General features: G+C 37.0%; 1 pseudogene; it reads left to right on the top strand.

Annotated features, from left to right (window-relative positions):
* The first annotated feature begins 1,317 nt into the window (after positions 1 to 1,317).
* Positions 1,318 to 14,999, top strand: part of LOC107702234 (heterogeneous nuclear ribonucleoprotein Q-like) — a 17,062-nt pseudogene continuing 3,380 nt past the window's right edge.

The raw sequence follows: 14,999 nt of genomic DNA, 5'->3' as shown, positions 1-14,999 counted from the left end.
GATTAGTTACATTTATTTTGTAATTAAATTACGTAACGCCGTTACATGTAACTAGTTACTCCCCAACACTGCACACAACACAACCATATAAAAGACTACATAGACATTCAATCGGCCATAACTTCTAAAGAGATATAGCACTGGACAAAGATGAAACTTTCTAGTGCGCATGTCTTGAATGCCTGCTATCAAATGCAGTATGCTTTGAAATGCTACGCGTTCTGCTTGTATAAGCTACTTTGTGCTTAAGTAATGTGGTGGATTTAGGTTTTACATTGATTCTATAGACTTAGTGCTTTTTGAGCCATTTGGGACAGAGCCCTACTGTTTTATCTGAAACTACTGCTGTGTTCCAAATGACACACTTATACACTATGTACTTATGCACTATGTACTCAAACATGTAGTGTATAAATTACATAAAGTTATTTTGTCATTAATAATCTGAGTTTAGCCCCTCCCCCTTCGCGACGTAATTAAAGCTTCGACAGTTGAGTGCATGAAGTGTTCAACATTCCACGCTTCATGTGCGTCCCAAATCGTGTACTTGTGCACTATTCTATGAAGTTTTATAGTATAAATCGTCTTTAAATACCCAGATGATGCACTTAAATAACCGAAAAAATGAAGCGTGGAATGTTGAACACTTCATGCACTCAACTGTCGCAGGTTTAATTACGTCGCGAAGGGGGAGGGGCTAAACTCAGATTATTAATGACAAAATAACCTTATGTAATTTATACACTACATGGTTGAGTACATAGTGCATACGAGCATAGTGTATAAGTGCATAGTGTATAGTGTGTCATTTGGGACCCTGTTTTCGTTTTTTTTTTTTTGGTTATTTATTTAGTGCATCATCCGGGTATTTAAATTGCACTTTTTCTTTTTGGAATTTTCAGTGTGAACACACTACTTGCACTATTTATACTACAACACTTCAGAATAGTGCATGAGTATGCGATTTGGGACGCACCTTATACTACAAAACTTCATAGAATAGTGCATAAGTATGCACTTTGGGACGCACAAAACTTCATAGAATAGTGCATAAGTATGCACTTTGGGACGCACAAAACTTCATAGAATAGTGAATAAGTATGCACTTTGGGAAGCACCTTATTTTTTAAAAGTACTAGGTTGTATACAACACATTCTGTGCAGTATTCAGTAATCTAGAAACCCACTGTAACCCAACTGTTTTTAAAATAGTAAGCAGTAAGCAGCATACTGCGCAATACTCAGTACGTAGCGAGACGGTGTACTGTGAGCCCTCCAATGGCTGCGTGAGAAACCCCGTGCAACCGGAAGCGGAAAAAAAAAACTCCCGCGGCATGAGTTTCGCCGCCATTTTGCATCAGACCTATTGTAAAGAGTGAGATAGCAGACACGGCGGGATTTGGCCACTTTATCCTCTCTCAGTACATTTCCCTCTGGATTTATCCCAACATAATCCAAGACATTAACTGACAGGTATGAGAACGTTCTCTTGAGATTTCTCGAGCGCGGAGTCGGTTGTGCTCGGATGCTTCTTTGGCTTTCGTTAGAGAGACCGGCTTCTGTGGCGGCGCAGCTCACCTCAGATCAGACATTCTCAAACATTTAGGCGTAATTCACGGACTATTGTTGGCTTTCTGTGCACGTACACTGTTGGAGTAGTGTGGTAAAGTCATGATGTGGTGGTTGTTTGCTGGCGGATCAAACACGATGTTGCCCCCTCCTCACACACACACACACGTTATCAAACAAACTTAACACGACCAACCGTGACTAAAGTTTGCGGTGAAAGTGTTCGTGTGTTGTTGTTAAAGTGGTTAAGGTGTCAGGTGTTGCTGAAAGACTCCTCTGAGGTGCAGAGAACAGGCTTTATCAGCGCGCGGAGTGTCCACGTAGCTCATGTGTTGTGGCCTAGCGAGTGTGCCCTTGTCATTCAGCATCTGACACAACAAAGAGACACAGCCCGACCAGATTAAGTCATTTTATCCACACTGGCTGCCGTTTGAAGCGGAATGTAAACATTTGTCGACGAATAAGCTAGTTAAATCTGTCGCACGTTGTGTACATCAACCGCTTCGATCGCATTATTTAATGAAGTGATTAATTGTCAAGTCGGGCGTTGCTAGATCGCACTGGTTTTGAGACAGAAATGGCCGTTTTGTCTGTAGACAGGCAGAATCTGTTAGCGCTCGTGCAGCGGGAATAGCTCTTCCGGCGGAACACGTGGAAGTCTGAGTGATGAAATGCGCTAACAGATGTAGCATGATGCTATTGTCTTCATACAGTGAACATTCCATTGAGAATAATAGGCTGAAATAGTGTAAATATGGTGTTAAAGCCATGTTTGTTAATATGACAATTAATTTCGATCAGAGGAGAGTGCTGATGAACTGGCTGAGCAATACTCTGATTTCTGTATGATTGAGTTATATCAAATCAGAGTATATTGTTAATGTGAATAAATGCTACACCAATGAATAACAAGTACTTTATTTGACTCTCTAACTCTAGCACTCTCTATTCTAATTCTATTTTATCTATTTGGTTTATATTTAAAGGCTCTAGCACTAGCTTTCTCTGTTCCTTTTCTATTTTATCTACTTTTTGTATGTGTTATGCAGTCAAACCAAAAATGTATTCAGACAGAAGATATAATTTTTGATATTTGTTTTACTAGTGGATGCAGGACACTATAGTTCATTTATGGAAGTGAGGATAGCAAAATAAAGTTAACTGTGAGATATTATACCAAAAAATTAGTCAAGTCAAGTCTGCTTTATTCTTTCTTCGATTTCAGAATCGCGCAATAAAATCGTCTGCGATTTTCATAAAGTGGACTACCAGTAAAACTGATTAAAAATGTGGGAAAAAATTATTCAGACACTTTGACCTGAGCATGTTTTGCTGAAGTGTTTTTATTTTATTGCTAATGCGACCTTTTTACACCACAGACTGAACATAATTAAGCATTGCTTGGTAATTGGTTGACCTAAATTGCTATTATCTAATTCTTTACATACCTTTCTATCAAAGTTATCTGACGTTCTGACACCGTTTAGTTCTTGTCATATTTTATCACCATTTTTTAAACTATAGCGAATAAACTGTGATAATGTGAGAAATGCTGAAGGTGTCTGAATACATTTATATATAAACTTTATATATATATATATATATATATATATGTATATATTAATAAAAGTAACTTTTTTTGGATATAAATTAAAACACATTTAATTTATATCTAAATAAAGTTAATTTTACTTTAATTTATGTATTTAATTTATCCTGCTGATTACAGAACCGGCTTTTTTAACAAAATGCGCATGACAATCGCATTCGATTAATCGTGCAGCCATAATTGGGAGTCAAAGTAGAGTAATTCAGTACATGGGCTTGATTCAGTCTGTGCATGGTTTTCTGTTGGCTTGTTTTCAGCAGCAAGATGTCAGATTTAAAAATGTACAGTATGAAATGAATTGATATTTTTATTGGTTACTGTTGATAAGTGAAGAGTCATTTCTGTGGCACCAGCATCACCAGACAAAATGACAGAAATGGCTGTTATCAAGCATGTTTTTCGGAACACTTCCCTCATCTGCCATTGGTCAGATAAATGGATTGTCCTGCCCCCAAAGCTATGATTGGCTCATTGTCAGGCTGAATGTGATATTCAAACAAACCATAATATTTTGAAAGTACCACTAGGAATGTCTCACAGTTGTCTGTGAATAGTGAGATATGAGAAAGTAATACAGAGTAATGTTCACTTGAATCCACATTTTTGCCATCACTTATTCACATAAATCTTACTGTGATGTGAAATGAGTTAATGTGTAAAAACCCCATGTAATCTCCAGTGATGTGATCAAAAACTAGAGATTGACTGATTTATTTTTTAGGACTGATACAGATTTTAATAGTGTGATGATTGATATGCATCAACAATTTTTTATTATTTCTGTGTTATGACTTGCCTAATCACTATATGATCAATAGGCTGCAATTTAAAAAATGTGCTTTAAGAATTTAGAGAGTAATAAACAATATGTCATGTTTATGTAATGTTTAATCATGCAAGGTTCGGTTGTTTTGAAGTCCTAATGGTTGCAAATTATTTTGTTTCAGGATGCGTTTAATTAAATCCTTCTCATTTGATTCTTAAGAATGGCTGTTATTTAAAAATCCAAACAGTTCTTTGGGGCAAAATGATTGTTTGACAGATTATCTGTATTCTAATAAATACAGCATGCATAGTGCATTATAATAATGGAGTAAACAAATACTGTTTATAATCATTAAACACCGCTTACAGTGAGTAAAATCAAGTTTTGCCTGCGGTGTTTCTGCATCTTTTTACTTCCGTGGTGAAGACAGCCGGCAGGCTCCAGATCGCTCAACTTTGACCCAGTTTTGGATTAATTTGGCCCCTTACATCTGCACAGGTCCCGGAGACATGGCCACGGAGCATATAAATGGAAATGGTTCGGATGAACCAGTGGAGTCTTCAGCGGCAGTTACCCATTCAGAGCACTTCCAGACGCTACTAGACGCCGGCTTACCTAGAAAAGTTGCAGTCAAACTAGATGAGATTTACATAGCAGGTGAGACGTTACACATCTTCGTACAATTGCATGTTGCAATAAAGCTTCCAAAATGGGGGGATTTGCAGTAATGCTTGAAACAGAAATGGAAGAATAATTTTTGGTTCCCCAAAGGACCTTTCAGTCAAGAATGTTTTTCCACTATAAGAACCTTTTATGGAATTGGAAGGTTCTATATGGATGTTAAATGTGCTCTGGAACCATCAATGCCAATAAAGAACCTTTAGTTTTGTATTGTGCAATTTGTTTGTGGCACGTTTCACAACTTTGAATATTTCACATTTACGCATTTGCTGGGTGTTGTATTCAAAGTGACTTCAAGTATACGTGCATTCAAGTATATATTTTTCCCCTCAGAATTGAACCAATGACCTTGGCATTGCTAGCACCATATTCTGTTTGAGCTACAGCAAACCTTTTTTGTGTTCAGTTGTTTATTTTATTTTACTTTACTTTACTACTGGCACTAATTCTGTGCCCAGTAACCAATATAGATGTATACACATGTCCAAAAACTAAGTATAGTTTTTGGATATATGTTAAGGTTTTTGGAGGTCTGAATGGTTGAAATGGATGAAAACACATGAATACACATCCTTATTTTGGGCTGTCTAACTGTTAAAAGGGATAGTTCACCCAAAAATAAAAATTCTGTCAGTTACTCACCCTCATTTCATTCCAAACCTGTATGAGTGTATTTAGTTTGCTGAACACAAAAGATGATGTTTTGAAGAATGTGGGTAACCGAACAGTTTCTGGTCATTATTGACTTCCATAGTATTTTTTTCTTGCATACTATTGAAGTCAATGTGGACCAACAATTGTTTTGTTGCCCACATTATTCAATATCTTTTTTTTGTTCAACAGAAGAAAGAAACGCATGCAGGTTTAGAACAACTTGAGGGTGAGTAAAAGACAGAATTTTGGGTGAACTATCCCTTTATGAAATTGTTACACTTTTATTGATAGTAATTCATGCAAACAGAACATTTAAAGCCAGTGTTTATAGTCCTGTTGAATGCATGTTGCTGTAATGCCATGAATGGCTGTTAATTGTAAACACTCGTCATATGTGACCCTGGACAACAAAACCAGTCATAAGGGTCGAGTTTTCTGGATAAATAAGCTTTCCATTGATGTATGGTTTGTGAGGATAGGACAATATTTGGCTGAGATACAACTATTTGAAAATCTGGAATCTGAGGGTGCAAAAAAATGAAAATATTGAGAAAATCGCCTTTAAAGTTGTTCAAATGAAGTTCTTAGCAATGCATATTACTAATAAAAAAGTAAGTTTTGAGATATTAACGGTAGGGAATTTACAAAATATCTTCATGGAACATGATCTTTACTTAATATCCTAATGATTTTTGGCAGAAAAGAACAATCTATAATTTTGACCCATACAGTGTTTTTTGGGCTATTGCTAAAAATATACCCAAGCGACTTAAGACCGGTTTTGTGCTCCAGGGTCACGTATAATATCGAAGGAGCCAGTAATGGTTTAAGTAGTTAAAAGTGTGAATATTGGAATCAGCCTATGTGATTACTTATTTTGCATGAACTGTGATCTGAAACTTAAGAACAAATCAAACCGCCAACACGATTTCTCCTTGTCTGGCGTGAGAGGAAGCATGCTGCCAAATGCGCACATGCGGGAACAATGACAGCAGCTGCTCGTAATATCGAAGGAGCCAGTAATGGTTTAAGTAGTTAAAAGTGTGAATATTGGAATCAGCCTATGTGATTACTTATTTTGCATGAACTGTGATCTGAAACTTAAGAACAAATCAAACCGCCAACACGATTTCTCCTTGTCTGGCGTCAGAGGAAGCATGCACATGCGGGAACAATGACAGCAGCTGCTCGTGATTAGATGATTAACGCTTATAAAGCGCTGTGTCTATGAGATGCAGTCAATGGCTCTGCTCTACTGTGTCAAATTACACCTGACATCAATTGGGGAAAGCACTGTAGTAGTTCAGATCACGTCTTTCATCGGGATTTTAAAATCGTGTCTGATAACATCCAGTGAAGGTGGATGTATTAACAGTTTGAATTGTGTTAAGGATGTGTTTTTGTGCAGGACTCGTGTCTCACAGCGATCTTGATGATCGAGCGATTGAAGCTCTGAAAGAGTTCAATGAAGAGGGTGCGCTGCAAGTTCTCCTGCAGTTTAAAGACAGCGACCTGTCGCATGTTCAGGTATGTTTGAGAAGACCAAACTAATGCAGTCGTGCACCGAATGTACTGAGAGTGCTTGCATTTCACAGTTTATTTTTGGTAATGCTGGACCGATGCTGCGTAACATAGCCACACTTGCTTTGGTTATAAGACATGTTTACTTATCTTTAGTACTCATTATTGTTTATTTTGTTATGATGTCTCTTTAATTGAGATCTGTAAATCATAATATTTAAAATAGCTTGGAGCATGGATTAAAATTAGAGATGCACCGATTGCAATTTTCTTGGCCGATTCAGTTTTTATTGTTTTTTAAGTGTGACCTGCTGATACCGAGTTTTGCCGATTCCGGTTTTCTTTCTAAAAACTATAATTGACAGTATACAAACAAAAATCTATACTTTTTTTAATGCAAAAAAATTTTACACATTACAAATACAAAACATTACAATTCCCCCAATCTGGACAAAGTTACAGATGTCCTCTCACTTAAACAACTCTCAAAATAAAGTGCTCTGTGACTGGAAAAGAGGTAGAAATAACAATTAACTGACAAGGAGTTGCTGTATTTAACAAAACAGATGTAATTTCCCACTATGTTTCTTAAATTGTCATTTTTTTTCACTAACCTTATTAAATGTCATCTTTTACATCAAATTCTTACATTGTTTCAATTAATTCAGTTAGAAGAAGCTGTAGAGCTGTTACCGTTCAAATGAAAGCAGTATCACAAACTCCACAGAAGCTTTATTTACACGTTTGACTGTTTGATGACGCTGAGCTGCCATAAATGCATTTACACTGCAAGATTTCGAATGCATAAGGAATTTTATAAGATTAGTGTTTTAAATATTTTTTTAAACACAAATAAAAAATGTTGGGGAATATACAATGATCGATTTGAATATGAAACCAAAACAGTAGGTGGCAGCAAATGACTATGAATGAGTGAGTCATTTAGTCAACAGATTCATTCAAACGGCTGATTCATTCAGAAACGAGGCAAGTGACTACTGTCTTAATGAATGGGCCACTGAATCATTGACTCACTTGATTCGTTCAAAAGCGTGGATTCATTCAGTAACGAAACACCGTTGTGTTGCTCTGAGACACAAAACAGTTCTGCTGTGGCTTTGATTGGAACGAATCGATGCGTTTTTGTAAGAAAAATATCCATATTCAGAACGTAATGATCACTTGAATCTAGCTTGCGCTCACTGTTGTAAAACGGAAGCAGTTCCGGGAGCATGACGTATGAGGTCAGCGCTGCGCATGCGCCGGTGAGTCTCGTGAAAACCAATGTATGTTAACAGGAGCAAAGGAAGCAAAGTTTCCTTACTTTAGCAAAGGAAAACCAGTTTCCTCTTGGCTTATATCGAAATCCTCCTACATTCTTCTTTACAAATCCTCGTTTTGTACTTCTAATTCGTGACCGTTGTTTTGTTTCGATCTCTCCGCTGCGCTTCCGCGTTCGTCACTTCTGAGCGGCGCATGCGCAGCTGACCTCATACGTAATTCCCCCGGAGCTGCTTCCGTGTACAACAGTGAGCGCAAGCTGGATTCAAGTGATTATTACGTTTTGAATATGGATATTTTTCTTACAAAAACACATCGATTCGCTACAGGAGGCCTTTGTTCACCCCCCGGAGCCGTGTGAGACACTTTTTTTTTTATGGAAGGGTGCTTTTTATTTCACGTCTTTTGGACTGATGCATGCAACACCCGCTGACTGCAACGATAGAGCTTGAAAGATCAAAGACAATTTTTTTATATAACTCCGACTGGATTCGTCTGAAAGAAGAAAGTCATATACACCTAGGATGCATCGGGGGTGAGTAAAACGCAGCCTAATTTTCATTTTTGGGTGAACTAACCCTTTAACTTTTTATATTGAAATACTATTGTATAAAATCACATTGCAATCGTGTTTAAACATTTTGTTCATGCTATATTGCGTACCTAAATCATATACTATAAATGTCTTTTTGTTTTTACTACCGCAGTATGCATCTATAACTTTCGGTGTGCTGTTGCGCTCATTTGTTTAGATTTTTCTCATCTTTGTGTCATATCATATATAATATCATATGGCTAATAAGCAATATCACACGAGCCACGAGTGCACTATCGCATAAGTGCTGTTTTTGTCCTGAATAGCATGAGTGTAAATATAGTTATATTGAAAATTTTTTTGCTCAGTTTTGCCAAGCCAAATATTACCTAGTAATGCAGAAGTGATGTGTGTCTCCAAGCAGCACACAGTTTCTGAATTAATCCGCGCTTTGAACGAATGGTTGCTGAACTTTCTACCGTCCGTTACTGGAAATTAAATGAAATTACTGGTTGATATGCCCTGATCTCAATAAAGTTTACACACGCTTTTGGTCCGTGAATTAGATCTCGCTTAGGACGCACGCTGTCTGTGGAGGTTTGGCCAGGACCGGTTCCAGAATTAAATCAACATATGTTATGTTCCGTCCATTGCAAATCACTGCTATTCCGAGAGTGAATCCCTCATAAATATGCGGATGTCATTCCCGAAACTTTGCAGGGTGTAGCCTATGTGTCCGAAAAACAAAAGTTTCATACAAATTCTGAATGGATTATACCCTAGAAAGTGCGCAAAGCATGCTCCCTTTATCGCTAAAAAGCATCACTCTTCGTTCATCGCGATCTTACAAAGTTCTGTTATAATCAATTAAGCTCTCTAAACTGCACAATGCATCTCTCCAATTGATTCGGGGCCGACATCAGGGACTCCATGACTAACAATTTGGGGGGGCAATTGCCCTTGTCCCCCCTAATGTCGCCCATGCTTATTAGCATGCATATTACTAGAATATTAGCCATTTATTAGTAGTAATTAAGCACATATTAATGCCTTATTCTACATGACCTTATTCTACATCCCTAATCTTACCCAATACCTAAACTTAACAACTACCTTACTAACTATTAATAAGCAGCAAATTAGGAATTTATTGAGGGAAAAGTCATAGTTAATAGTGCATAAGTGTTCCTTATTCTAGTGTCACTGTTTTTCCATTAATATTCAGGCAAAGAAATGTAATAATCTATGTAAAATAACAATCTTCAATGCATAAATGAAATATAAATGAATTCTTATTAATTTTACACCTGCTCACCCATTGCTAATGTTTTGCTTTTGAACAGAATAAAAGTGCCTTCCTCTGTGGAGTGATGAAGACGTACAGGCAGAGGGAGAAACAGGGGACCAAAGTGTCAGACTCCACTAAAGGACCAGATGAGGCCAAAATCAAAGTAAGTCTATGCAGCCAGTAAGTCAGGTTTTTTAGTTCCTAAAGTTGAATGATATAGCCGCCTGTCTATCTATTGTTCACTCTGTATAGCTGTTTGTGTTGCTTCTTTCTTTTCTATTGATCCAGTACCTGTCTGACGGTCAAGTGTTTTTATTTTCTGCTTCACAGGCTTTGCTCGAGAAAACTGGCTATACACTTGATGTGACGACAGGCCAGCGCAAGTATGGCGGTCCTCCTCCAGGGTCGACCCATGCTGGAGTTCAGCCCACCGTCGGCACAGAGGTTAGTGCTGTAGTCGTTTGTGTGACTGACGGATGTCTGTTTTATTCTGCACTAGTGTTCGATTCTGTTTTAAAGCTGTCAAAATGCATTGTGTCATGTTCATTAAAACACTCAACTGGAGCTTGCATAAAAACCCAAATTAGACTTCTAAGCAATAAAAGTATTGCACTTGGCTTCACCTTAAAGCATACGGCATCATGTCAATGTTATGTTCACAGTGCCGTCACTTGCATTTGCATAGTGAGTTTTCAGTGATTGACAATGTATTTCATTATTAAATACTGCAGGAAAGGGGAATTAATTTGTGTAGTGTTTTAACTAGTCAATTAATTGCTGAAGTAGTAGTCGACTTGTGCACAGTCCCTAAAATGTATACTCTACAAATTTATAAATTTTGTGTAAACTGTGTTTAGTTCCTTAATGAGCATTTTTACACAAATCAATGATCCTTTCATAAAGATGAATCAGTTTTGAACAAATTGGTTGATTGAATGATTCAGTGACTCTTGAATTGCCACCACCTATTGGCAGTTTCGAGATCATATTTGAAAAATCTGATTTAATTTTTCTATTTTAAAAAACAAATCTCATAGAATTCTGAAATTGTAATTTTGGTATAAATTCATCTAAATGCTGCTTTAGTTGCAGGTTCTGTGCTGCTTGTGCAGTGCAAAAATGGATTTAGTTGATTCTGATTTAATTTGATTGTAATCGCTTATAATGTCTTATTGTTGTAATCGATTGATTAAACAAGAATTTCACACAAAAGATGATGCATACATTTAATAAGGTTAAAAATTGCCCTTCAAAAGGCAAAAACGCCACTGGAAATCAATACAAGGTGGCAAATTTTGCTCTTAAAAAAACGCTTTACACTTTAGACATTCAACTAACTACAAGTAACTTTGCAACCACACGTCTACTAACTCTCAGAGTAGACTGTTAGGGTAGGTTTAGGGTTAGTCGAATAAGTTGACATACTTGCAAAGTTTCTCATAGTCAGTATGTTGTATGTTGTGGACGCATCAAAATAAAGTGTTAGCAGATATTAAGCAGACAGTCTACTAATACTCTAATGACTGCTAGTTGACATGTAGTTGCAAAGTTACTTACTGTTAGTAGAATGCCTAAAATGGGCTATCAAAATAAAGTGTTACCAAAAACAAATCGGTAACACTTTTATTTTACAGTGTCCTTATTGCATGTTACATGTACTTATGCATAATTACAAGCAACTAACTCTAAAACAAATCCTACCCATAACTCTAGTAAGTACATGTTGTTATTAATATTACGTGCTTAATTGTGTAATTACTTTGTAACGAGGACAACTTAAAATGTAGTGAAACCAAAAAAGACAACAGTCCCAGAAATTAGTGAGATTTCATTTTTTTTGTTAATATCACAGACCCCTAATTGCTAGGAAAGAGTCAGTTTAATGTTTATTTTAAGATTTTTATGGCCATAACTCTGTATGTTGTGGCTGATCTTGTTTCCTCAAATGCTCTCAGATTTTTGTGGGAAAGATCCCGAGAGATCTCTTTGAAGATGAGCTCGTCCCTCTGTTCGAGAAAGCCGGACCCATATGGGATCTGCGTCTGATGATGGATCCGCTCAGCGGGCTGAACCGAGGATACGCCTTCATCACCTTCTGCACTAAAGAGGCTGCTCTGCAAGCCGTCAAACTCGTAAGTGATTGTCTGCTTGTTTCTATCCACCTGCGGCCTTTTGGATTCTGATTGTAATCTTTCCTGCAGTGTAACAACAATGAAATTCGCCCTGGGAAACACCTCGGTGTGTGCATCTCTGTTGCCAACAACATGATCTTTACTTAATATCCTAATGATTTTTGGCATAAAAGAAAAATTCGATAATTTTGACCCATACAATGTATTGTTGGCTATTGCTACAAATATACCCCAGCGACCTAAGACTGCTTTTGTGCTCCAGGGTCACATATATGTGTGCATTAGAGATGGACTGACACACTGCTTTTACAGATTATCATGAAAATCAACACCAGTGGTTTGCAATTGTTTTTTGCAAACTATTTGCGCTGGAAGGTTCTAGCAACAGTGTCAAGCAAAGAAACTTCTCAGCTTTCACCTTAAATCACAATAATTTTTTTTTCTCAAGTAAGAAAGAAGGGGTCTGTTATTTTCTAGGATAGAGGACGCTCATGTTTGTTACAGTAATGATAAAAACATGAGCTCTCTGATGAGGATTTGTTGTTTAGATCGTAAGTTCATCATAATTTTGTGTTAATATCAATAGTTAACGTGAAAAATTGAGTTTCTGTTAGCACAAAGACAAAGCTCACTTTATATTGTGCATATGTACATGCACAGGATTTTTTTCTCTATTTTAACAAAATATTCGTTTAAAATGTTTGTGCAAAGGAAATATAAAAATACATCTAAAATGTGCAATGCACATGGATAAATACACAATGCTTTAAAATTACCCCATAAAAATACCAGATTTGAGTTTTTTTTTCCCTTTGTACATTATTTGTATTTAGTTCATATGACAATAAAGTAAAAATAAAATTGTGTCAGTAGTGTTGAAGCATTACATTTGTCATTCAGTAATTACAAAACGTTAAATTATTACTCGTAATTTTCTGAAAAACTTCTGCACCAACGTTTTGTCTAATACTGAATTTTGTTACTGAAACTATTCCGGAGAACTGCATGTCTGCAATGAATTTGTTAGGGTTCTTTTTTTTTTTTGATTAACTGAAGAGTCAAGTGTTTGTGATGTATTTGTGTCAAAACAAACGTCAGTTTTCCTGAAATTATTTTCTATCCTCAATCTCAACAGAGGGCTTGAACGACGTCATCTTATACCATCAGCCTGACGACAAGAAGAAGAATCGCGGCTTCTGCTTCCTAGAGTACGATGATCATAAAACGGCAGCCCAGGCGCGGCGTAGATTAATGAGCGGCAAAGTGAAGGTGTGGGGGAATGTGGTGACGGTAGAATGGGCTGATCCCATAGAAGACCCCGACCCTGAAGTCATGGCTAAGGTACGTTGTTTTCCACTAACAGCTCTAGTGCAACAATAGATTAGGTGTGGGTGCCGATAAGCCCAAAATTGTATATATCAATGAATTTTATTCCATGATAGCATGCATCTCAGTATACATGTTTTTTTGGAAATATGGTTATTATACCAACAAAAAAAACATGATTCTGAACTTAGCATGTCAGTTTTCACTGATACCATCTGTCTGTGGGTTTGTTCACTTGCATGGTTGCATAATGTAACACATACAGTACATTCCTTAATTCTGAGAAATAAAAAACCTAATATATAAAATATATGATACAGTATTAGTCAAGCAGCTTAAGGTTGATTATCTGTGTAGCTGTGAAGTTAGAATGAGAATAATTGAGAATGAGAATTTCAAAATCTTTACACTGAACAGAATGAGTTTAAATTTGAAGGTAGTTTGTGCTTATTTGTTATGCAAATATTAAAGGTGGAAACATTTAAAAGTCTTTTTCTTTATGCAAAATCCTTTCCTGTGTGTTAAATGAGATTTGATGCCAGAGCCTTGAATTATACATGGTCAAGTTTATACTGATGAGATTATTTTGCATGTATTGTTTAGGTCAAAGTCCTCTTTGTAAGAAACCTGGCGAGCACAGTAACGGAAGAGCTTCTGGAGAAGACGTTCTGTCAGTTTGGCAAACTGGAAAGGGTTAAAAAGCTTAAAGACTACGCCTTCATCCACTTTGAAGAGCGAGATAGCGCTGTTAAGGTAATTATCTCTTCCTCTGCATCATTTGAGAGGTTGCTGGTAATTAATGCACAGATTTTAACCAGTGTGTTTCTGCAGGCTCTAGCTGAAATGCACGGGAAGGATTTGGAAGGGGAACAAATTGAAATCGTCTTTGCAAAGCCGCCTGACCAGAAGAGGAAAGAGCGAAAGGCCCAGAGACAAGCTGCTAAAACTCAAATGTAAGGCGATTTATGAGCTTTGTCACATAACTAACTCCCCACGAACACACACAGAAAAATATAGCACAACGTTGCTCTCAAGGTCTAAAAATGACTTTAAAATACAGAGCAAAAGTCCATAGTAACTAATGCACTATTACTTATATTTTCATCTTATGTTAGTATCTGCTATATACCAGGGGTCGGCAACCTATGGCATAACATATGAGGGATAATCACTGGCACGCGAGCAATAGGGAAAACTGCATACCGACGTAGATTTTGAGGTAATCAAAAAGTTGAGTTATATCCAGTGATGCAAACTACTCCACTTTTTTTTCTCAAATATGGCCATTTTGAGAGCGAGAGAGAGAGATGAAAGTTGCTTGTGTGATCTATCTGCATCTGTGTCTTTCTCTACAAACAATGAAGCTGAGTTCAGTTACTTCAAAAACAGGGATTTTACCCCCCGCGTTGCTAAATAATATAATGTAGCGATTCAGTATCGATAAAGTCACGGGGCAGACAAGTTTCTGAGCTGAATGTTTCTGTGTGTGCGCTGCGTGATCTCTGATCTGTCAATTCATGAAAAATGCTTCAGAAACTGTATGATAATCAAATATTGATTTTTATCTGAACATCTGAAAATGCTTATGTACTGTAAATACAGCATGCATTAAAAAAAAGGGGGGGGGGGGGGGTTGT

Source organism: Sinocyclocheilus anshuiensis, unplaced genomic scaffold (assembly GCF_001515605.1).
Source record: "Sinocyclocheilus anshuiensis isolate Anshui unplaced genomic scaffold, SAMN03320099.WGS_v1.1 scaffold598, whole genome shotgun sequence".
Taxonomy (NCBI): Eukaryota; Metazoa; Chordata; class Actinopteri; order Cypriniformes; family Cyprinidae; genus Sinocyclocheilus; species Sinocyclocheilus anshuiensis.
This window is presented reverse-complemented; position numbering and strand designations above follow the sequence as displayed.